Genomic DNA, 22849 nt, shown 5'->3' with positions numbered 1-22849 from the left:
TGATTACAGGAAGATCTCCATCATCACTAATAACAAAACCACATCACAGGCATGGCTTATCATCAACTTGTGTGTGTCAGGAAATCTGTTGTCCAGGTTGCAAGAGAAAGGAAGTGTAAAAATCTACGGTGTACAAGAGTTGGCATGGCAACCACTGAAGCACAGAGAGCCATGCATTATCATCAGTGGTGAGTTGAAACATGTCATTGACCTGTCAGCAGATTGCTTGAGACTTCACATTTATTTCTCTCTATATTTTCAATATTTTCTTATTCCATGTGATTTGCTTATATTTTTGTAAAACAATTGACCCCCTTTTTAATATTTAATTACTAATGTATTTATGGCATTTATAATTGGAGAGAAGTGGTGATGACCCAGCAGTTGGGTATGCAGCAGTGTGTGTGTGTGTGTGTGTGGGGGGGGGGGGGGGGGGTTTCAGCCCTACGTGACGCCAGGCGCATACCTAATACTACCTGGCTCGCGTTCAAACACACACACCACTTCAGTGAGAAAGCCCCCAAGTCCCTGGAGACCCCCCCAACATGAACCCACAGACATTAAACACTAAAAGTCCCCGTTCACACTCCTGAAAGAACAGACGGACACAAACGCACACAAAGAAATAACCAAGCGTGAAGAAAAACTCACAAAGGCGAGGACAGGCCCACACACACAACCGACGCACAAACACACACAGTAAATAAGGAGACGCAAACACGTAAACTTCCGTGCATGCCGGCCCCTGGCCACACACAACAAGCTGCATGAAATATTCAGTGAATTTTTCAACATGTGCTCTTTCCCCTTTTCGCACGTGTAGAAGTGAAAAAAAAAAAAAGTAGGGGGGAGAGCGATGGGGAGACAGGAAGGAGGGGGAGAAGGAGTCAATGAGGGCAAAGGCAGAGTGAGCAGCAGGAGAGAACGGACGTGCAAGCCAGAAACTGACTTAGAGATGCAGAGAGAGAGAGAGAGAGAGAGAGGGAGAGAAAACCCAGCTGACTCTGTTCCAAGCTACTCCCCTTAGCAACAGCCCTGGCTCAGCCTGCGTCCCATTGGCCGGCTGACAGCATGCATCACAATCCCATGCATGGCTCCACAACCAATCAGGGGTTTCCTTGCAACTCTGCATTTTGGATTTCATTTTCACCATGGCAACACAACCCTGCTCGTGGCCCTGGGATGTGGCCTGTGTAGTGTACGTACACGCGCACACACGCACACATGCACACACCACGCTGTATATACATTACAAAGCTGATCACCCCTTGATGAGCTCAGGCCGAAGCAGCGACGGCGGATAAACAAACGTCACATGGCAGACAAACGACCTCGGCCAACCTGTGACTGTGTGGCTGCATGTGTCCGAGTGTTACAAACACTGGAGAGCTGGAGTTCAACCCAGGAAATGCTTTGATCCGTACCCACTGACACTCATAATGAGGAGAAACAGATTGTCACACACTGGGTTGGCCCATCTGTCACCCTGCATCCTCATATTAAAGTAAACCATCCCCACACTCCTCCCTTACATTTACTCTCCAGGCTGAAGGGGAGGGGCGATCTGAATTTCCTTTCACACGTGTAGTTTTTCTATAAAAGTCGTGTTGCGTTCCCAGCAAACTAATTATTTCTTCATATTCAAACACACCACGGATCAAGTGTCAACTAGACATGTGCACTTAGAAGAGTACAGATCTCCAGTCAGTCTCCCTCAACCCTTACACTGAAGATGGTGACCAGGAGGCAACCTCCCAACCAATGCTGAAGTTTCTTAAACATGCATTCTCTCTCCTGGCCATCAGGGGGTGACTCCTCTGGTATGTTGGCATGTAAGTCTATAGTGTGTCTGTGTTTAGGTATCACCTCGGCGTTGCAGAACGAGTGAGACGTCCACAGCGTGGCCACGGTCTCGTCTATGGACTGGTCAGCCGTGTGACGTATTCAATGAGCGTCGGAAATCTGATTAGCTTGATGCATCAAAACAACTACAAAAGGTGAACTTTTGTTCGTCTCTCATATTTACACGACAACAATTAAAGTCGCTGCATCATAAACATGTCGATGATAACGGCGGCCTCGTACAAGCAACTACCGGCGTTTGATCTTCTACGGATCTACGCGTTGAGCTCGTTAAATCCGCCAGCGGCGTATCGCCCTGGTAACGCGTCTTCACTACATCTTTTCCACCTCAGGTGCTCGGAGCATGTAGATAGAACGTCGTATCACCTCGTCTCTGCTCTGATGCGGCTCTGTGATGACCTCCGTTGGGTCTCAGAGGCGGAATATTCTGTTATGCCTTTGTGCCTCAGCGAGTGTTTAGCCTGACGACGGGAGGAATAACGGCGGAATACTCCCCTAAAAGTTGAAAGCTGAAAATTGCTAGAAATTTGACCTTTCTTTGTTACGTTGCACAAGATGACTATTATTTAACAATGTGTAAAGAGTACTGCCAATATTCAGTACAACTGGTAATCTCATGTTTGTGTGTAAGTATATGTAATTCCCCTTGTTTTCCTATAGTGTCATTATAGCAGCTGGTTATAAAGTGAAGGGCTACAGTCGTCTACAGGATTCCTAGCCCTCTAAAATACTAATAACTGTTCGAGAGATTTCTGTATCACTGGTGAAACTAGTCCTTGATATCGCACTTCATACATTCCCAACAGGCAGACGCAGACAAGGTAACTAGCTATGTCCTCTTTGTTCCTCAGTGAGTCAAGATATATAAATAAAGGGTGTGAGAGAGGGAGGGAGAGTATCAAAGATATAGAGACAAGAGGAGAGAGAGAGAGGGGGGGAGGCAGGAGGACAAAGAGCGACGTACTGAGAGGTACGAGACGAGGACAGACAATGAATAGAAGCTCCTCTACACAACGACACATGATGAATCGCTCTGCTGCCTTAAAGTCAGCATGGCTGTTCACCCCACAGTGTGTGTGTGTGTGTGTGTGTAACTACAGAAGCCATCCATCTGGGCCAACGTGGCAATGACCTAACTCCAGGTTGGTATCCCGTCCCCCCTTCCGCTCCCACAAGACCCAACGCAACCAAAAGCTCCAAAACCAGTTCTCGGGGGTCAGCTGTCAAACTTAACAGCAGGTGATTAAAACTAATAGCAGAGCTTCCCCTCGGGTTTGACCATAGGCAACGTATGTATCCCACCAACAGCAATTAGTCAGCGAATTACCCCGGGGCCTAATTATAACTGCCGTCCATTGGAAGGCTTTGGGAGGGCCAATAATTGGCTCTTATTGTAGCCTGTGTTTATTTAAGAGATCAATGATTAGCATGATCTCTGGGAAAGGTCAGCACCTCCCATGAAAGGCTGGCTGTGTAATTGACATTTCTCCTTTGCTGTGGTTAATTGGTACAACAGTAGCAAAGTGCTGTTTTCTATTAACAGTTTGTAAAAGTGCATATTAGGATGTCACATTTGGGGCAATGAATTTAAAGACCGACATGCTCGACATTCCTGAAGACGTAAATCACATTCCTCATGCTGGAATGCTTCTGGAACATTGACCCTGAATGGATTTGTGTGGCCACGGTGGTAATGTGGGGTTACTGCACTTTATTCACACGGATGAAGGGGAACTGAGCTTTCCGAGTTTCCAGGCAGCTTTTGAATTATTGGTAGGCATGGGATGATATGAAAATCTTGTCACAATTATCCTGCCAAAATAAATACGATTCACAATATAATCCTGATAATCCCCAAAATATGTTTCAGTGCTAAAACAATATTTTTATTTAGTGACACTGACAATCAGACAATCTTAAATAAGGAAATCATAAGGCGTCCCTGCATTAATTAAGGATAAATAAATAAAAACTTTATTTTTCTATCCAGTATTTTTCAGAGTCACTCGTAACGATATTTCCGATCAGAAATCAAGTTATTGTGAGTAGTTTTATTGCGATATAAAATCCTGCCTCGTTCATCACTAGTTATCAGTATACAATACATACTGATGGAGCTTGTGTGATGGTTACCACATCCAGCAGTTGGAAAAACAATGTACTTTATTTTGTCTGATTCTATTAAATCTGGGGGGGGGGGGGGGGTCCTGTGTGTGCCGGTGGATGTGCATGTTGCAGCAGCTCTCAGAGCAGCAGAAGCTCCTCTAATCGTGTTAGCTGTGATAACAGGAGTGGCAGCTGGCTTTCCAGGAATATACTCTCCTACTGAGCACGCACACACACACACACACACACACACAGAGCAGCATGCACAAACACACCAGCGTGACCTACCTCTCTGTTTCCTGTCGCTGTTTGGACAGTAAATGTAAACTGTACACATTCTACTGAACACATTCATCTATACATCAACACATCAGCTTCTACCGCTGTCTAGTTCTGTTAAACTAACTTACACACACATTCGTGTGTGTGTCTGTGTGTGTGTGTCTGTGTGTGTGTGTGTGTGTGTTGTTTATAGACATCTAGGTGGGTCAGTAGGTGAGCGAGTGTGTCAGGCCTCCTTGTGGACACACAAACCTTTAAGCCTTCTTAGCCTCATCATGGCCCCGTTCCTCTGTCTGAACTCAATGACCTGAAGTCGGGTTCATCGGTTCTGTTTCTGTGAGAGTGACATCATTTTTTCCCCGAGGCATAAAAAACATTTAAGACAATTATCTTTTTATTAGGCTCCGCGATCAAATCCTTCATGGTCCCCTCCCTCCTCGAGTGTTTTGGAACAGCTGATACCTCCGGTTTGACCTCTAGGCCTGATGATCTCCTTAGACATACTATATACTAGCTATATAGTTCCTTTAAACCAGGGCACAACTAGAACCTTTTGGTGCATATCTAAGCATGCGTTCAAGTGAATGCATGGCATGTACAAACCATCTGCCAATGTGGGGAATGCGAGTGTATCTTACATGCAACTCAAGCAGGTAGGTGTCTGTGGTCGTCACTGACATCCTGTTTTTAGAATTCCTTGTGTGTGTGTGTTTGTGTGTGTGTGTGTGTGTGTGTGTGTGTGTGTGTGTGTGTGTGTGTGTGTGTGTGTGTGTGTGTGAACAGTACTTGGTAACATTACAATGAGGGAGCACTATGCATTCCCCCCAGAAAGCTGTATTCACAGATACCTCTAACCAGCTGCACACTGATGAAGATACACACTGATCCTTTCTGTGGAGTGTGTAGTGCAGCTGATACAATGCATGAAACAGAATATTCTGTGTAAGTTCAAGAAAAAATGAACTTCATATCAACAATCTTTGCAAAATTGTGTCAGGCATTTCCATTTGTCTCTGGTTTTGTAATCCTTGTTCGGCATCATCAGCCTTGACTTGACAAGACAAACACCTCCGACTGACAAATAGCTGGAAAAAAACGATGCATGAGGAAAACTAAATACCACTGCTTGATTCATATTAGAATAAGCATGCATCATTGTCAGGCCAATCAAACGTTACCATGCAAATGACTGAAAACTCATAAAGCAAAGATCATCATGGTGCATCAGTGTTCAACGGGGACAGAAGGACTAGACACCTCGGGAAGGTAAAGCCTTGTGTAAATCCACAAGTCAAGTAAGACCATGTAGAGACAAAAAGGGCTTCAAGGTTTAGTTTCACATCTGATCTACAGGATCCCTCTCTTCCAGCTCCTGTCTCTCCTCCTCTGCAGCCTCCTTCTCCTCCCTCCCTTTGCTGGCCTCTCGCACACAAAGGCAGGGAGAGGCAGAGGTGGAGGGGGAGGGAGGGGGAGGAAGGCACAAAAGGCTGGGAGCTGTGGGATTGCCCTGGGGAAAGGGAGGGTGGGGGTAACAGGGGGTCAAAGGGGGGCCAGGGGGGGTGGGGAGAAACCTGAGAGTCAGAAAGCCAGAACAGGAGCTGGTCTAGAAAGAAGGGGAGCCATGGTGGTGGGGAGGGAGGGGGGGTCTGAGGGTGAGAGAGCACAACGTAAGACAGCCTATGGCTGCAGATTGGTTTTGTTTCCACGTTGAAGGGGGGTTGGAGGTGGATTTGTTCAAGACAGGGATTTGGTTTGGGAAGTGCACATCCACTATCCAAACTAGCCAAAGCTGTGGAAGTGTTTCAGCCACGTCTCCTTTGTTAGGCAGATAGTGTTCACGTCTTTGTGACAGCATCGCGTGTCTTACAGCAGCAGCAACACGGCTTATGGGTGGATGGTGGTGAAACACTTCCAGTGGGGGAAACAGCATGAAAACTCCAGTGGGAACACTGGTAGAAGTGTTCAGGTGGTATTTCAGACCAAACAAAGAAGGTGGGTGCTGATTCTCTGCCATACAAACTACCAAAACATGTTGATGCTGCGATGCATCTGATGATTTCCTCATACTGTATGTCAGAATATTAGTGCTAGTTAGAGTAGGTAGAGTTAGTAAGAGGACTTCTCTTGGTGTTTCACTTGTCAACACTAACATCAGGTGATAGCCCTGATGACTTCAGGCTGTGTACATAAAGGTATGACCTCTTGACCAGCATGTACAGAGCACCGACTTACTGTATGACTCTTGTTTCCTATTCAAAGGTCTGTTTGATGGTTCTTGTATCACATTCAGCAGCAGCATCACTGCCGACCCTCTAGAGCAGACATGGGACCATGTGGACATTTCACTTCACTGAAATAACCACAAGCGTGCACTAATCTTGCACCATCTAACCTCCCTCACTGCCTCCCAACCACTGTGAGGCCTTGAGACGCAGGTGCACACGTCAACGCCATATCTCTCTATCGTAACACACGTCTACGTATCGGGGCTGCACTATTAAAGCACTGTGAGAACACACACACACACACACACACACACACACACACACAAACCCAGTGTTACGTAAGCAGATAGGACGAGGTGCTCTCTTTCTTTCACCACATCTTTCCACTCCTCTTCCAGTGAGCTCTATCTCTTCTTCTGTCCCTGCCTTCCTCTTCTCTTGTTCATTCAGTCACTTTTTGTTATGTGGACTCAGCTGTTGTTTAAACACACTATAAGCCAGCGTTGGATGGGATGAATAGGACTGTTAGAATAGTAATAGACCCTCACAGACCTCCAGGAGGTGGATGATGTCAGCTCCACCTCTTCTCCTTCCCTCCCCACGCCCCTCCTCCCTCAATTACATCGCTGATGATGACAAGAGATGATAAGGAGGAGTCTCTTCTCCTCCCTCTCTTTCCTGTCCTCCTCCTCCTCACCCACTGCTTCCTGCCTACCACCCCCTGGTCATCCTGAGTCAGCTCTCAGCACCTCGCTTCCTGAATCTCTCCCTAGATCGGCCTTTAAATCGGAACCGAAAGCCTGTTTCTTTCTTTTTATCTCACGGCCTTCATTCCCAGGGTCTGTTTGGTGTGATTCACCATCAGGGGATGGCAGCAGAGAGAGGGAGACTGAGGCAGCAAAGACAGGACGGTATTGACTGTTACGATCACTTTATTACTGCCTTATTACTACTGTGACTGATTGAAATGAACACTGAATAGATAAGATTATAAAAGTGTTAAAACAGCACTGAATGTTCTGAAATCATCAATTATTTCCAATACTGCTTCCACAGGGTGTGTGGCACATGTGGATGGCACATGGATCGGAGCATTGAGAAGAAAGAACAGAAGGAGGAGGAGGAGGAGGAGGAGGAGGATGGAGTTGAAGCAGATGGGAAAAACAGATGCCAAACCCTAATATCGTGTCCGACATCCTGCACTGAACACTGTCACCCGCTCGTATGGAAGAAGGCAGAATGCAAACTGGACACTATTGCTTCTGTACTACTACTGTTACTAATACTACTACTACTATACTACTTACTACCAACACCAAATGCAGATGGAACCCAAGCGCCTGGGCTGCTCCAGATTTCTGCCTAAAAGCCTATTAAGGTCGTTTTTTCTCGACCACTGCCTAGAACGCTTGCTCCTGGTGACGTTGGGACTTTAAAATGTATTAACTGTGATAATCATGAGCGTATTCTAGTCCTGCTCAATGTGTTTAGTGTCCTGAGATGACTTGGGACAGTGGGAGACATTTAATGTTGCCTGTGGTACCAACGCGTATTTCTGAACTGGAAGGTTCACCATTAACTTCAGTTCAGCAGCAAATGTAATGTTTGTTGAACCTATATGAAGCTTTTCTTGAGGGTTCAAACCCGTAGTCCACGATCCAAGGGGTGACGTCTATGGTTACTCCCCGTATCCACATCTGCATGACAGTATACGTACTGTAGTCTATGGGCTCCGACTGCTACACAAAGCAACGTTTTGCAGCTGAACACATGTCACTCATCTACTACATCGTAAACGACTTCCCCGTCCAAATAATCCCTCCAACAAAACGGGCCCCAGGTGCAGCATATGGAATTATTTCACTTACAAGGAGCCAACATCAAAACCCTGGTGTAAAGGCTGCTGCCAAGTCCAGTACGGTGACCTCATCATGGCTGTAGATTTATTAGCAGTATTAAAGTCCACATTGGTGAAGTGTAACAACACTAGAGGGAACGCCACACAAAAAGACTTGTATTTAAGCTGTGCGAGAAGGATGCAGCGCACCAGGCTGTGAGCCTGCTGGCATTTATCTCTGGAACAAAGGCACCGTGTCTGAACGGTGGGAGCGTGCACACCTGTGTGTCTCGGAGACAGATGCAAGCTGTTTGACACGCTGATTGATGCCAGCGCTCGCACTCTGGTTTTATTATTTATTATAGTGTCATTCAACATGATAGTCATCTGTAACAGAGAACGTATGACATCCACGAAATAAATGACCACATGCTAATGGACCAAGGGACGCTGAGACACCACAAATCATGAGCACGTTTAATGACCCCACAGGGAAAAAACAATTACCAGTGGATTGAATATGAATATGTACCAACTGTCATACAAGCAGGGCTCCTTGATTTATTATGCTTAAAATGTAGCGGCTTTTTAAAACTATAAACACAAAAGATTATAGAAGTGAAGACTAACGTAACAATAAATAAAAGGGAGACAAGATATAATACTTTCACCCCCCACCCCCCCTCTTTTTCTGCTCAGTGACACTTTCATACAGACAGGCTTCTACACAGACTGTCCTTTATATGTGTATGTGTGTGTGTGTGTGTGTGTGTGTCCATCTCCAAGCATAATGGAGGGTGTCTTCTTGGTCTTAAGCAGGCTTGTGTGTATTATATGCATGTGCATTTATGTGTGTAATGGATCTGATTCATGGCCAGCTCTAAATGCATGTAATAAAGCTGAGCAGGCTAAGTGATGGAAAACCCCAGGTGTGTGAGGCTCGGCAGGGGTCCTGGGAGATGGCGGCATTAGAGTGTTTGCATGCATGTGTGTGTGTGTGTGTGTGTGTGTCTTGGTCCCTATGGGAGAGATCAAAACAGAGTGAGAAAGGTGTTGGGGTGTTTGAGATGTGTGTCAGTGAGTGTTTGAGGACTGTGTGTGAAAATGAAACAGAGCTTATGTTAGGCTGGGTGCACAACTGCCGAAATAAGGGTGTTTAATGTGTACAGCACCTCCCTCTCTCTCTGTGTGTGTGTGTGTGTGTGTGTGTGTGTGTGTGTGTGTGTGTGTCTGGCCCCAGTCCAAATCAATGTATTAGCTGTGGTGAAACTGGCAACTCCTCTACTGAAAAAGGCTCATATCTACAAAGAACTGAGAGTCACTTTCAACATTTCAAACTTGACATTGTCCTGAATTTTGGCAACTTTGCAGCTCCTTTCCAGCAGGACAACCATCACATCACAAATAGGAAATCAATACAATGGATCAAACTGGGCCATGGCTTATAATGTTGGAGCAGGGCAGCACAAAGAGAACAGAAGAAACATGTTAGTGTGGCTGTCAGTAACATCATCGTCTCAATGAGCGACGGGTGGATCCGATGAACACAAGCAGCAGATCGGCACCCGTACTGGATCTGGATCCATGTGCATTCTGGTGTGAATATTAAGTAATTCAAGGTCAACTTTACATCTAAGTGTTAAAGTCATCTTAGCAGCTAACTGCATTGGTAGCATGGTAGTGACCTGTCAATCACAAGGTAGCCCCTCCCTTAACGTATCATGCTCTGTGGTCTATTTGACTCTAAGGGTCCAATCACACTACTTCAGTACATTTGAACTGGTCATCATTTCACTTCTCTGAAAGAAGCTCAGTCAAACATATAAGCTGGGAGAACAAAGCAGGAACGCCAGACACCCCAACATGACTAAAGTGGAGACATGGACACGTGTCACTGCAGGCAGCTCATAGTCTTACCTGGGCAGGTTGGTGCTGAGGGCAAAACGGACATGGCTCCTCCCCTACAGAAAAACAATAGTCAGTCCAATTAGTCTGCTGGTGTTTACCATCAGTTATCAGCTCAGCTGCAAGTCAGTTAAAAATATTTGATAGAATATATTTCAATTATTTTTTAAATAAATTGTATTCCTGAAATGTGATAAATACTATGTTTTTAATACTGGGTCTAATTGACTGTGGCAGGGAGAACACATGATGTGGACAGATCATTTGGGGAAATGTAAATAGCACTTTATAAAAAAGGATCCCATCTTACCATCAGTAAGGAACGGCCTAGATCTGTGCCATTCCTACACTGAGCTGAGCAGCTGGACGGGCTGAACCGGCCATTGAATCGTTGGTCAGACATTTCACCGGTGGCTTCAGTCAGGTGCTGGTGGTTCTTCAAACGAAGCACAACACTGCTCGGCCATGGTCTTCACTCCTGCTCTGTGAATGAGAAGGATCAGGGATGAAAACAAAGCTGAGTAGTAGAGGATAAATATCTGATCGCACTGATCAATAAAGCAGTCCGAGAGAAGGTCCGGTAGACGGAGCTTGGACCACGACTCCACTGGTTTCATCTCCTGGTCAAACAACAACATATAGTCAGAGATCACAGTCTGCACTGTGAGAAACCAGCAGCTGTTCAACAAGGTCGCACACAGACCTGGGCTGCGAATGTGGCGCCATCTAGGGGAAGATACACACTCTTGCACTTCTGCAATTTGTCCAGTTAATACAGCTTTGTACACTAGTGACAGAACATCAGAGGTGCTTGATACACTGCTGCAGCATTGGCATGCAATTACTCATGAACCATGTCGATGATAATGTTCATTTTAATCCTCAGATAAATGTCTGTCATAGAGTTTTAGATAAAGAGCAGCAGGCAGGAAACAGATGGCATTTAAGATAAAATTAGCGTTCCCGAAGGAAATATTATGTCATGGACTAAAAGTTCCAAGTCTGGCTGCACATTAACCACATACATAGTGGCAACACCAACAATGCAGCCAAGGACACAGAACCCATCGAAAGGATCATAAAAGAAGGAAGAATTAAAAAGGCCACTGGTAGTGGAAGAAAAGAGGCAGCACATGTATTTGGGAATATATATACTAATTATATATATGTGACTGTATGGCTTATACACAAGATATCAGGACATGGCTCACAGAATACCAGTAACCCAGTCAAGTGATCAGATCAGGTAACAGCGTGTTGCTCATGGGCTGTAACCGTGTGACTACATTTCATAGTAGGGTGGCGGGAATAACAGGTAAAGCCGCAATTACTGTGGATATTTTTTTAGTGAAGCCTCGACTGTGGAGGAGCGACGGGTGGATCTGATGACCACAAGTGGCAGAGCAGCACCCTTACTGGATCTGGATCCATTTGGATTCTGGTGTGAAGCTGCTCACAAAGTTAGCTTTATAATTCAAGGTTAACTTTACAGCTAAAGTTAAAGTGTCTTAGTAGCTAACTGCATTGGTAGCATGGTAGCGACTTGTCAATCAGGTGGCCCCGCCCTTAAGCAGATCATGCTTTGTGGTCAATCTATGTGACTCTAAATGGACCATCATTAACAATATGAACTGGAATGAATCATGCTGGATTGAAGAAGGATTGAAAAGAGCAATGCAATTTTCAGGCACTTCAGCCTTGGCTTCACTTTACAGAACCGTTGGTTGCAGCCGAAGAAGCTCCTCGAGTGGCATTGCATTGTGGGACATCAACAGCACACTTTAAAATGGACCGGATTTATTACTTTTATTTATGATACACAGTTCACAGTAGCTCAACAGCCTCTTGAACAATAATTTAAATAATGTGGTCAAACACTGGATTGGTGGGCTGATGTCACAGACCTGCACTCAGGTCGGTTGGTAAATTCATAATGTTACTAATGTCTAGCTGATGTCAATTCAGGACTCTCGAGCTAAACCCTGCAGGTTTAGAAGCAGCCTCACAAATCTGCTGTCCTATTTCGCCCTCTAGTGGACAAGTGTCCGAAGTGCTACAGACACAGCAAAGAGAGGGGTGGAGACAGGGAAAAAAAAGATTTCAGGGGAAGAAAATTCAAACGCTCTTCCTGGAAATAGTAGCGAACCCGCCACAACTTCACCACATGACATATCAGAAAGAAAATGCGACTCCTTCCTGGGGCCGCGAGCCCCGCGCTTCATTCGGCACGCGGCGTTTCCGCCACGCATCACAGCCACATGTTGTATATCACAGCCGCGGGCACGCGCCGTCGCGAGTTCGTGCGTTTCGCAAACACATAACCGACACCAACACAAGGCGATGATTGCGACATCGGCAACTCCGGAGCCACCTTCCCGTAAACTATTCCTCCCTGACCGTAAAAACGTGACATCATCACCGACATACGTTGGTGTGCGGGTTCGGGGGGGAAACGGCTGTCAGCAACGCAGCGATAACTGATGCAGGATCAGAAGTTATCTGCGCTATCCGTGTAAAGTTAGAATAGTGTGCTCGTTACAGTGTATTCATACTTATGTAATAGCATAAAAAACACATGGATGTGACTGTTTTCATAGAAATGGACTTTACTACACTTCTACATGTCTCACAGTGGAGCGGGTTGTGTTCGTGCTGTAATGCGTGTTGTTGATCGGAGGATGAGGCTCCTGTAGTTCAGGTTGTTTTCGATGGAGTCTCATCGGTTGCCCGGTTAGGTAACAGCCTCCTCACATGCCAGCATGTATGCCCGATCAGTCATGTGCGTGTGCATGCTTACCTTTCCCCGTGTAATCCGACGTCTCCTCTAACGTTACCGCGTTAAAACAGCGGGATAGTGGGAAATGTGCAAAGCACTCCATCTCCGTCCCCAGCCGCGGATGACGCAGCCCCTAAAAGCAATCTCCCCCACCAAAAAAAAAAAAAAAAAACCATGAAAGCCCATTCAATATCCATAACGCGTTTAGGTGCAGACGTCGACACCGTGGGCGCTGATCGATCCCAGCCCGGGCTGACACACCGCTCGTCCGCCCAATGAGTAAGACATGGGCGGACAGGCTCATCACTGATCCCGCATCCGTGCACAGTCATATCGCCTTCCTAAACGATCGCACAGCTCGCTTCCTCCTCTGAAGACCATCTGGTAAAAAATCGCCAGCTCCTGTAAAGCTCCGAGGCAGCGGGGGTTGCAATGGGCACGGATTCCCTAATCATCCACAACACCCCTGCTATCCGTGTCCAGGGGAGGCTCGATCCGCCGCCGCCGCCACCGCCGCGAGCAGAGCGGGCAGTCCTTCAAGAAATTGCGCAGTTTTTATTCCATTGAAACGGAGACTCTTTCCCTTCTGTCCCCGCTGAAAGGCTCTCTCCCTTCTTCCTCCTCCTCCTCCCTCCTCTCCTCCACTCTCTCTTTCTCTCCCTTCCCTCATGCAGGTTTATTTTCGGTGGAAGACTCTTGGATATTAACTGCCCCGCCTCCATATTCATTTGGCAAACACACTGTACAAGTAGTCCAAATGCCATTATTAACTAATTCAATGGAGAACAATTGCAGCCCAGGTTTTCCTCTAATGCCTATTTGCGTCCAGCTCTCTATCGGAGGTCACTGGAGGGGCCAAGAGCCACTGGAGGAATCTAAAGCTGTCTAGTAATCTTGTCAGATTCCTGTCATTTCCCAGGAAAGTGAACACTAGGGCATATGTTGGGAAGTCAAATGAAACCCCTCCCAGTAGCTCAGCGGAGGTTCAGTTGGCTCCTCCAGCTGCTTCAAGTGTTGTCAAGGGTCCCCAACAAGCCGCAGACTGACTTCATTTCACTGGTAATGCATTCAATAGCAGACCTGATGAGAGGTTCCCATGCCTATCATTGAATGTTACGCACAACTTTTGGTTGTAAAAACAGGGTCTGAAGAGAATAGCTTTCATGGCTCCTTGTTACACAAAACAGTTTGGATCCCTCATCACAGATATTCCAAAAATGTCTTCCTAACATGGGAGTTTCAGGAGCTGCTGTCTTACAGTTCCTGAGTGCATAAGCAGATGGAATAATTGGCTTCCAGTGCTTTCTGTGGAGAACCTTGGCTCGGCTCTGAAACAGAAAAGAGATACCACGTCTTGCACAATGGCAGACGATGCTATTTATCACTTATTTAAAGCATAGATGGCACAAAACCTTGGATACTGTACTGGAATACACACATCCAATTCAATTATTGTTAATTACTAGTGCATAACAAATACACTCAACATGTTTCCACACCACATTAAATATATTCTGATATTTCTGTTACAAGCAAGAAGAAGAAGCCAATTTGAATTTGAATTCAGTATGTTGCTGTGAGTGTCCCCCTCTGTCCCCACTCAATCAGAGACCACCAGGGCGCACACACACACACATACACACACACACACACACACACACACACACACACACACACACACACACACACACACACACACACACACACAAACACACACACAGACTTGGGTCTGATAAAGAGGCTCTTAAACACTGAGGAAGTTCATGTTCGGTCTTTCAGGGGGACAATCCTTACGTCTGAATACAACCTTGAGCTCAGCCCCCCCTCTCCTGGTTCCCCTCTCTCATTACTGGACCATTCTTCCTCCCAGCTCACTTTCTCCAGGGTCCTTCTCTTGTTTTTCTCTCCCTCCCTTTCAGGAGTTTGGGCTGAGTCCTTTCCTTCTCTCTCACAACGCTGAGCGACTCCAAACGTCTTGTGTGTGAAGCTTCATTAGAATTTGTTTGTTTGAAAAGGTTCATTTCTCCTTCGGTCGCTGCCTCCCTCTGTCCTCGTTTTCAGCCTGCTGGAAGCGCATATTAGCATAAATATATCCTTTACCTCACCTTGATTAACTGCATTGTTTGTATTTGTGTGTGTTGTTGTCGTTAATGGATGAATGTTTCTTTGGTTGACCAGCGAGAGACATTTGTTCAAATAAAGAAACATGGTATATTATGGGCTTCATAAAACATTGGATTCCAAAAGTGAAACACTAATTTCCATACTGTTATATTTGTATATTATTCAAACAATGCAAACTCATCAGATTACCAAGGAATTCACTGAGAACAGACACATGCCCAGACACTTGATCCAGATGTTGCAAAGAAGCAAATTTCCAGGGAAGCAAAGCACTTCACCGTGGGAGACTATTGCCTGTGTGTGTGTGTGTGTGTGTGTGTGTGTGTGTGTGTGTAGGGCTCAGCATGGAAAGAGTGATGTAGGTCTGTGTAGAGGCTGACAGCTGAGAGAGGAGGCAAAAAGAGACCTTACCAGTGTGTCAGAATTATGTCACAATGTGACTCAGTCCACTTATTGTCAAAGCTGCGGTGTGAGAACCTGCTTTATTGAATACAATACACAGTGTTTACATCTAAATCATGAAAGTCACCAATAAGAATAGTATTGAAAAGCACATTGGAAGCAATAAACAGCAAATACAATAAATGATAAACATCAGTAGATAGGCACACACACACACCTATGAGACAGCGAAACCACAGGCCACGGCATCACCAACTTGAAAAACAAGAAATCATGATGAATCATTCAAAATAGAATATAAGCAAGAGAGGAAGATGGAAATGGTGGGAGGGTCAGCAGGAAAATCCTTCAGAAAAAAGTCCCAGGCAACACCCTTATGGCTGCTTTCTTGTGGTTTTCCCAGGAGGCAATCATCTGATTCTGAAAAGTGAAGCCAAAGCTGAAGTGCCTTAAACTTTCATTCTCTCTGCTGGCCATCAGGGGGCGATTCCCCTGGTTGCAGAATGGTCCTACTTCTCTCTTGATGTATTATCTCAGTAAACATTGTAAACATGAGTTTATGGTCTCAATCTCTAGTTTCAAGTCTTCTTCAATCCAGCATGATGTTCATTTAGTACATTATGGTCCATTTAGAGTCCACCAGACCAGAAAGCAGGGGATGCTTTAGGGCAGGGCTACCTTGTGAGTGACAGGTTGCCACCGTCGCTACCACACTACCATGCTACTATGCTACCAATGCAATTAGCTCCTAAGATGCTAACTTTATTAACAGCTTCACACCAGAATCCAGATGGATCCAGATCCACTAAGGTTGCTGCTTGTATTTGCCAAATCCACCTGTTGCTCCTCCACAGTCCAAATATGGTAACTTCCATTCACTTCCGTTTGAGCTTCAAAACTGTAGTCCGCGAGCCAATAGGTGACTTCACGATGACCACGTCCACTACAGGGTCTCGGTTTTCCACAGGTTGAAGTGGATGACGAGGATCGGATGGACCATCTGTGGGTTCAGCTTCCACCAGACTAGAGCTCCTCCTGTCCCAACCAGCCTTCTCCATGGACAAACCTCTGGTAAACACTCCATCCTCCCATCCTGGGAGAGGCAGGGAGGAGAGCACGTGAGCAGGGAAGACTAATGCCAGAGATATAAGCAGTTGTGTGGAGGTGTATACAGCTATTGTTTATGACAAACAGCCACGTCAATTAGTTAATGAAACTGAGGAAGGAGAGGGGAGGGCTGCAGGGGAAGAGAAGGAGGAAGGAGAGAGGGAAGAGATAAAGAGGAGGATAGAGGAGATATGGTATATCTACAATAATAATAATAATAATAATAATAATAATAATAATAATAATAATAATAATAATAATAATAATAATAATAACTTCATATTGGAAACAAGATTACAGAGTACAGAAAAAGATAAATGAAAGATATACAAGATACAAGGCAAAACAACACTAAGGTCAAATGTACACACAGATTAAACAGGAACAGGGGGAAGGAAGGGGAGAGGAAACACAGGAGTGACACAAAAAGGAGAGGGGAATGGGAGAGGGGGGAAGAGAAGGAGCAGAGACTGTCAAGGGGAGAGATGGTGGGGTGAAGAGGGGTCAGAGGAGGGAGGGGAGACAGCACATACAGAGAAAGCGGGAGGGGAGGAGGAGAATGGCAGAGAGGAATTAAGAGAGGCAAAAAAAGGAAGGTCAGTTTGGACAGAAGGAAACAGAGTCAGAGAGCTAAAAAGAAGCAAGAGGGAAGCAGCACAAAAGACAGGAAGGGCTGAAAATGTGCATTGGTTTTGGAGTAGCGGGGAGGTAAAGTGGAGAGAGGAGAGGGGGGAGGCACAGGGGAGTCAATACACAGAAGAGAGTCAAATAAAAGAGCTACAATGACACACATGCTGCAGTGGGAGCAGCGCGACAAAACACACGTTATACTAATGTCAAAATTTGTAAAGGCGCCTCGTAAAATAATTTAAATGCAAGAGCAGACTTGAGGAACGGGAAGAGAGAAACAAAGCGACATGTTGAAAAACCACACAGAGAACAGAATGTTTGAGTAGAAATGAGAAATGTGACGGAAAGTGCAGATGACAGTTGAAAGCTAATGGCCGAGTGTCACAGCTGGCTCTAGGCAATGACGAACAATGGAGACACGCCGTTTCGAAGGAAGAACAAAACATGTTTATGAAACTCAATAATAAGGATAATCAGAAAATACAATAACATGAGGTGAAAGTCAGTAAGATCAGTCGTGTAGGATGTGGAACTGAAACATAAGGCTGCCGTGTCACCCGGAGAGGCAGGCGTCTATCTGCAAGGAGAAGAGGAAGAGGGAGACACAATGAAGCATACCCTGCTTATATGGCAAACCAGGTCACTGGCCCAGGTGTCCACCTTTACTAGATTGATCGCCAACCCCCTGCCACCCAGCAACCTACTCCCGACCCCACTGTCAACCACCAACAGGGGTCGCCACACTGAGAAAAAAGTGGTCTGATGGTAAGTTTATGGAAATAGAAACATGTGTAACGGGAGTCACCTTGGGCAAATATAGGAGGTCGCTGTCATCCACAGACAGCGTGTCCACACAACGTCAACTGTTGGATGGACAAGATGTTGTTTAATCACTGACAGGTGTCTGTTTCATAAATTGCTGAAGTTTGTTAAGTGTGGTGGTTGTTAGCTGAGAGGCTGAGATGGATGGACTGAACAGAGCGATAGAAGCGAGTGTCCAGCAGGTTGGCAAACTAGTGTTTGTATATTATGTGTGCTCAGGGGCGCCGCTAGGGATTTTGGGCCCCATGAAAAGAATCTTTACAGGGCCCCCCAACACAGTGGCAACATTTTTTGATGCTATTTTACATACAATCTGTGGGGCTGTGTGACACCGCCAGTGCGCTACCTGCAGCTGATCCAGTGGACTGAACCATTTTACGTAAATAGAGGGGGGGAAGGGGGGGCCCTGCAGGCGTATGTTTCCAAAACAAATAAAGTCATTGTTACCAGGACATGGAAAATAAAACATTTGTGATTATATGTTAGTTAATAACTTAGTGTCATTATTTTTTCTGTATTATAATTTTATCATCATTAGGGGCCTCTCTGGGCCCCCCTCAATCATGGGCCCCTAGAATCCGTCTCCTTTACCCCCCCTTTTCGGCGCCCCTGTGTGTGCTGTAACATTCAAATCAAACACAAGTGACAGTAAAAGCAGTACAAATGTAATTTTAGCTGTTGAAATCCAAACATCTTGTAGTTCTGCTTCTAGAATTCATTTTTTTACATTTAAAACTAACTGGGTTTGGCTCCTGAAACCTTTCTAATGCGACGGCCATCAATCACTAACTTGGCAGAGTTTCCAAATGCAGTGAAACTGTCTTTCTGCCTGTGTGGACTCTTAACATCGTGCTGTCAAACTGAAGACTGAAGCACAGCAGCGAGGAAACCTCTTGGGAGAGGTGAAGCTAGAGAGCCAGAACAAGTTGGGGGGGGGGGGGTCTGCTCGCTGGCAAGTTCCCTGGTCCAGGCTGCCAGGGGCTTCATTGGGGGCTACACCTGGAGGTGATCCAGAGAGAGTGAGACAGAGACAAATCTACAGTCATTTCATGCTTCCAGCTGTTGGAAGCCATTCATAATGAAGTGGCACGATTGTGTGAAAAAGTGAAGTGTAAACATAGTGTTGTTTTAATACCACAACTTTTACTTCCTTTAGTTGATTTGAAGAGAACCACAGAAGATTCATCAGATTCTGGGAGATGATGTCTAATATATTAATATTGTACATAAACTACATAAACACCTTAAACCTCTTAATCTAACAATTATATTTTCAAGGAACTGATTACTGATTTGTTTTAATTGTAGGGTAAAAATACATCTTATTTGGCATCGGAGCAATGTAGATCACATTCAGCTGACTCGTGTGTCAAACAGAGAAGCTTCATTCTGATTCAGACGTCTGCAAGGCCCCATGAAGCAAGTCACTGTTCCTCACATCTCTAAGCCATTGATGGTGCATTCACACTGTACATGTCTGTTAACGGACGAGGGAAGGCGTGTCGAGTGCATGGGGGAGTTACATAACGGGATCTGATTGGCTGACGGATCCGTCGGGGCCTGAAAAGTTGAATTTTTCTCAACTTTTTGACATGCAAGCGATGATACAGTGTGAATGCGTCCTAAGTCTTCCAGTAGGTCCTCTCTCTCACAACATCCTCTTCCAGGCTTTGTTCCTCACATCCACGGAAAGGTTTGTGCAGATCTGGCAGGCAGACTGAGTGTCTTGTTTTAAAAGGACTTTTCACATCTTGATTTTGTTGGAAGGTTATAATAACTTCCTTTGTTTCATGCAGATGTCTTTTATCTGTCCATGTGTTATACTTGGGCCTGTTTGTCTCCATTATCTCCCTGACACCAACATATTAGAGACATTTTATTTCCTGTATGACTAACACGGGCAACATACCAACCCAAAGATTCACACACACACACACACACACACACACACACACACACACACACACACACACACACACACATGGATTAGGGGGATGATTGCATGTTTGCCACCCAAAAGGGAGTGACCATGGAATAAGTTACGTGTCACGTGTATCCTCTATATATTCACATGATGTTCATCTCTTCCAAATGTTTTACATGCACATATGCTATGTAGTCCCTAAATAATCTCTCTCTTCCTCCCTCTCTCTCTCACACACACACACACACACACACACACAGCAGAGCCAGATAGAAAATGGTCGGAGACAGAGAGGCAGGCCGGCCAAAATGAAAGCCATGAGTCTGTGAGCTCAGAAGTAATGACAGGCTGCCATGCCAAGGAGGGTGGAGAAGAGAGGGATGAGGGACGGAGGGATACAGAACAGACAGAGAGGCTATGAGGGGCTGTTGTTGCTGCTTAGACCACATGAGGCATGAAGAGATTGAGAGCAAGACGAGAGGAGAATGGTGGGAACATATAGGAAGGTAAACAGAATGAGATACCGATGATGATGAAGTAGACATTGAGAACGACAAAGAAACGGAGCAAGTGATCAGTAGAATAAAGACGCTCAGCCGGAGGCAGCAACCCTAATAACGGTCCAATATGACTATATAAGGAGATAGATCCACAGACGTAGAGATGCACACACAGTCCATCCAGCAGGAATACGCCGCTGGCTGCAGCACAATGAGCTCAGGGTCTTTTTAGGAAAGTGGAGCAGGCCTTGGAAGGTTTACTTTGCTTATTACACCACGATTAGTCCACAGATGGTGGCTTTGTTCAGCCACAGAGAGCCAAGGTATGCTCCACCTGATGAACAGCTGCTCACAAACACACACATGCACACACACACACACATGCACACACACACACACACACACACACATGCATCTGCACACATGCTTCAATGCACAGCCCATAATGAGGACCGAATCAGGCACTTGAAGGAAAACATAAACCACTCTGAATGACCCTTACTCAGTGGATATGTACACACACACACACACACACACACACACACACACACACACACACACACACACACACACATTCCACTGAGTCATACACTAAATCCACACACAAAGTTACACACACACACACACACACACACACACGTGTATCCAGAATCTTGTGTAGCTCCTTGACCCCGGCTGACAGCACCCTGTGTTCTCTCCCCACTGTAAAGAGAGGTCCAGTGATAATGAAGCCAGAATGGAGTGTTCAGACAGAATTACTACTGGAACGCTGCCAGAGCCCCATCACTGTGTGTGTGTGTGTGTGTGTATGTGTGTGTGTGTGTGTGTGTGTGTGTGTGTGTGTGTGCAGCCAGGCAGAGTGATGGATAAATACACCTTTAATAACAGACCAGTGAGTCAGTACAGAGACAGGCCTGCAGATGTTTGACTGAAGGCAGCAGACTAGATCAGTGTTGATCGCATACACTGAACATAAGAACCTAGTCATCCTGACGGCACCATTGGTTTGTGGACTACGGTTTTGAAGCCTGGGGTTTAGCATTTTGGTCATCACATCTTGGATTTTGGCTGTAGACTAATTCTTACAACAAGTGAAAAGAAGGAAGTGATCATATTTGGACTGTGGAGCAGCGACAGGTGGACGAATGTGGACGAAGGTATGACAAATACACAAGCAGCGACCGTACTGGATCTGGATCCATCAGCTAAGTGTTGAAGTCATCTTAGTTGCTAACTGCATTGGTAGCATGATAGCAACATGTCAATCACCAGGTAGCCCCGCCCCTCAAGCATCCGCTGCATTATTGTTTTTTTTTTTTATCAGAACCGGAGGTTGCAGCCTGATCAAATCACAATCACAAAAATGGCAAATTCAATGTAGAGAGAAACAGCTGCAAATGAAGTCAGAATAATTCATGTAATAATGACTTAATAATTATAATAATTAATAGGGCTTATATAGTGCATGTTTGGGTACTCAAGGACACCAAAATGCTGGACAAATACAAATACAGAATACAAAAATAAACATGACACATGAGTGGAAAAGACTCAAGATATTAAAATATAGATATACAAATACAATATTTAGGGATTTCAGATGTGAACAGACAGTGGGAGTCAGGTGTTTTTGATGAGGTGGGTTTTGAGTTGAGTTTTAAAGGAGTGGAGTCTGAGTTGCAGATGTTTGGAGGGAGGGAGTTCCAGAGTGTTGGGGCAGCAATAGCAAAAACTCTGTCACCCAAGGTGCAGTGCTCGGGAGAAATACGTAACATCTGTCTGAACACTGTGACCCCCACAAAGAAATTCTTGGTCATTAGATAACACAGCATAGCTAAAACCAATAAAGGCTATATTTGTCTCATTGTTTAACTTGGTTATTTTCATGCATTTGTACCTTTTTCAAAGCATTCTTTTATATGTTTAAAGTGATGGTTCGGAGTAAAATGCACCCTAGGTCATTTCCACCAAGACATCCAGCCAAATACCCCCTCAGAAGCATTTTTAGCGATGGTCAGCATTGGTCAAGATAGGGCTATCAGCCGAATGGCTTAGTAATAGCGCGATAGTACATCTTGATTATCTCGTAAATTACCCCACTAATAATGCATGGAATGTTACCAAACTTCTGCAGTAGTACACATAGGGTCTGTACTCACAAAACGAGGCATTTGAAAGTTTGTAAGTACACCAGGAGTTTATTTAAAAGAACACTTGCCTGATAGCTTCTATCCTCGGCTGCTAACGCTAGCGCTGCGTAGACGCCACTTCCGTGTTTACCCAGCCAATGCCGTGACGCGAGTTTCACGCAAGAGTATGAAAACGAGATATACCCACTGTACCATA

At 45.3% G+C, this 22849-nt stretch overlaps 1 protein-coding gene across 2 annotated transcripts in view; it reads right to left on the bottom strand.

Annotated features, from left to right (window-relative positions):
* The window catches only part of kdm6ba (lysine (K)-specific demethylase 6B, a), an 88585-nt gene extending 77983 nt beyond the window's left edge, over positions 1-10602 (bottom strand). The window contains exons 1-2 of one of the 2 annotated variants that reach the window (XM_084003686.1): positions 10529-10602; positions 10231-10274 (exon numbers count right to left, since the gene is read on the bottom strand). The gene's annotated coding sequence lies outside the window, so the exon portion shown is untranslated. The remainder of the gene's footprint in view (positions 1-10230; positions 10275-10528) is intronic. The other variant, XM_084003682.1, reaches the window with a different exon arrangement.
* Positions 10603-22849: the final 12247 nt, after the last annotated feature.

Source organism: Eutrigla gurnardus, assembly GCF_963514095.1.
Source record: "Eutrigla gurnardus genome assembly, chromosome: 23".
NCBI classification, from domain to species: Eukaryota; Metazoa; Chordata; class Actinopteri; order Perciformes; family Triglidae; genus Eutrigla; species Eutrigla gurnardus.
Note: the sequence above shows the minus strand (reverse complement) of the source record. Positions and strands in the feature narration are given on the sequence as shown.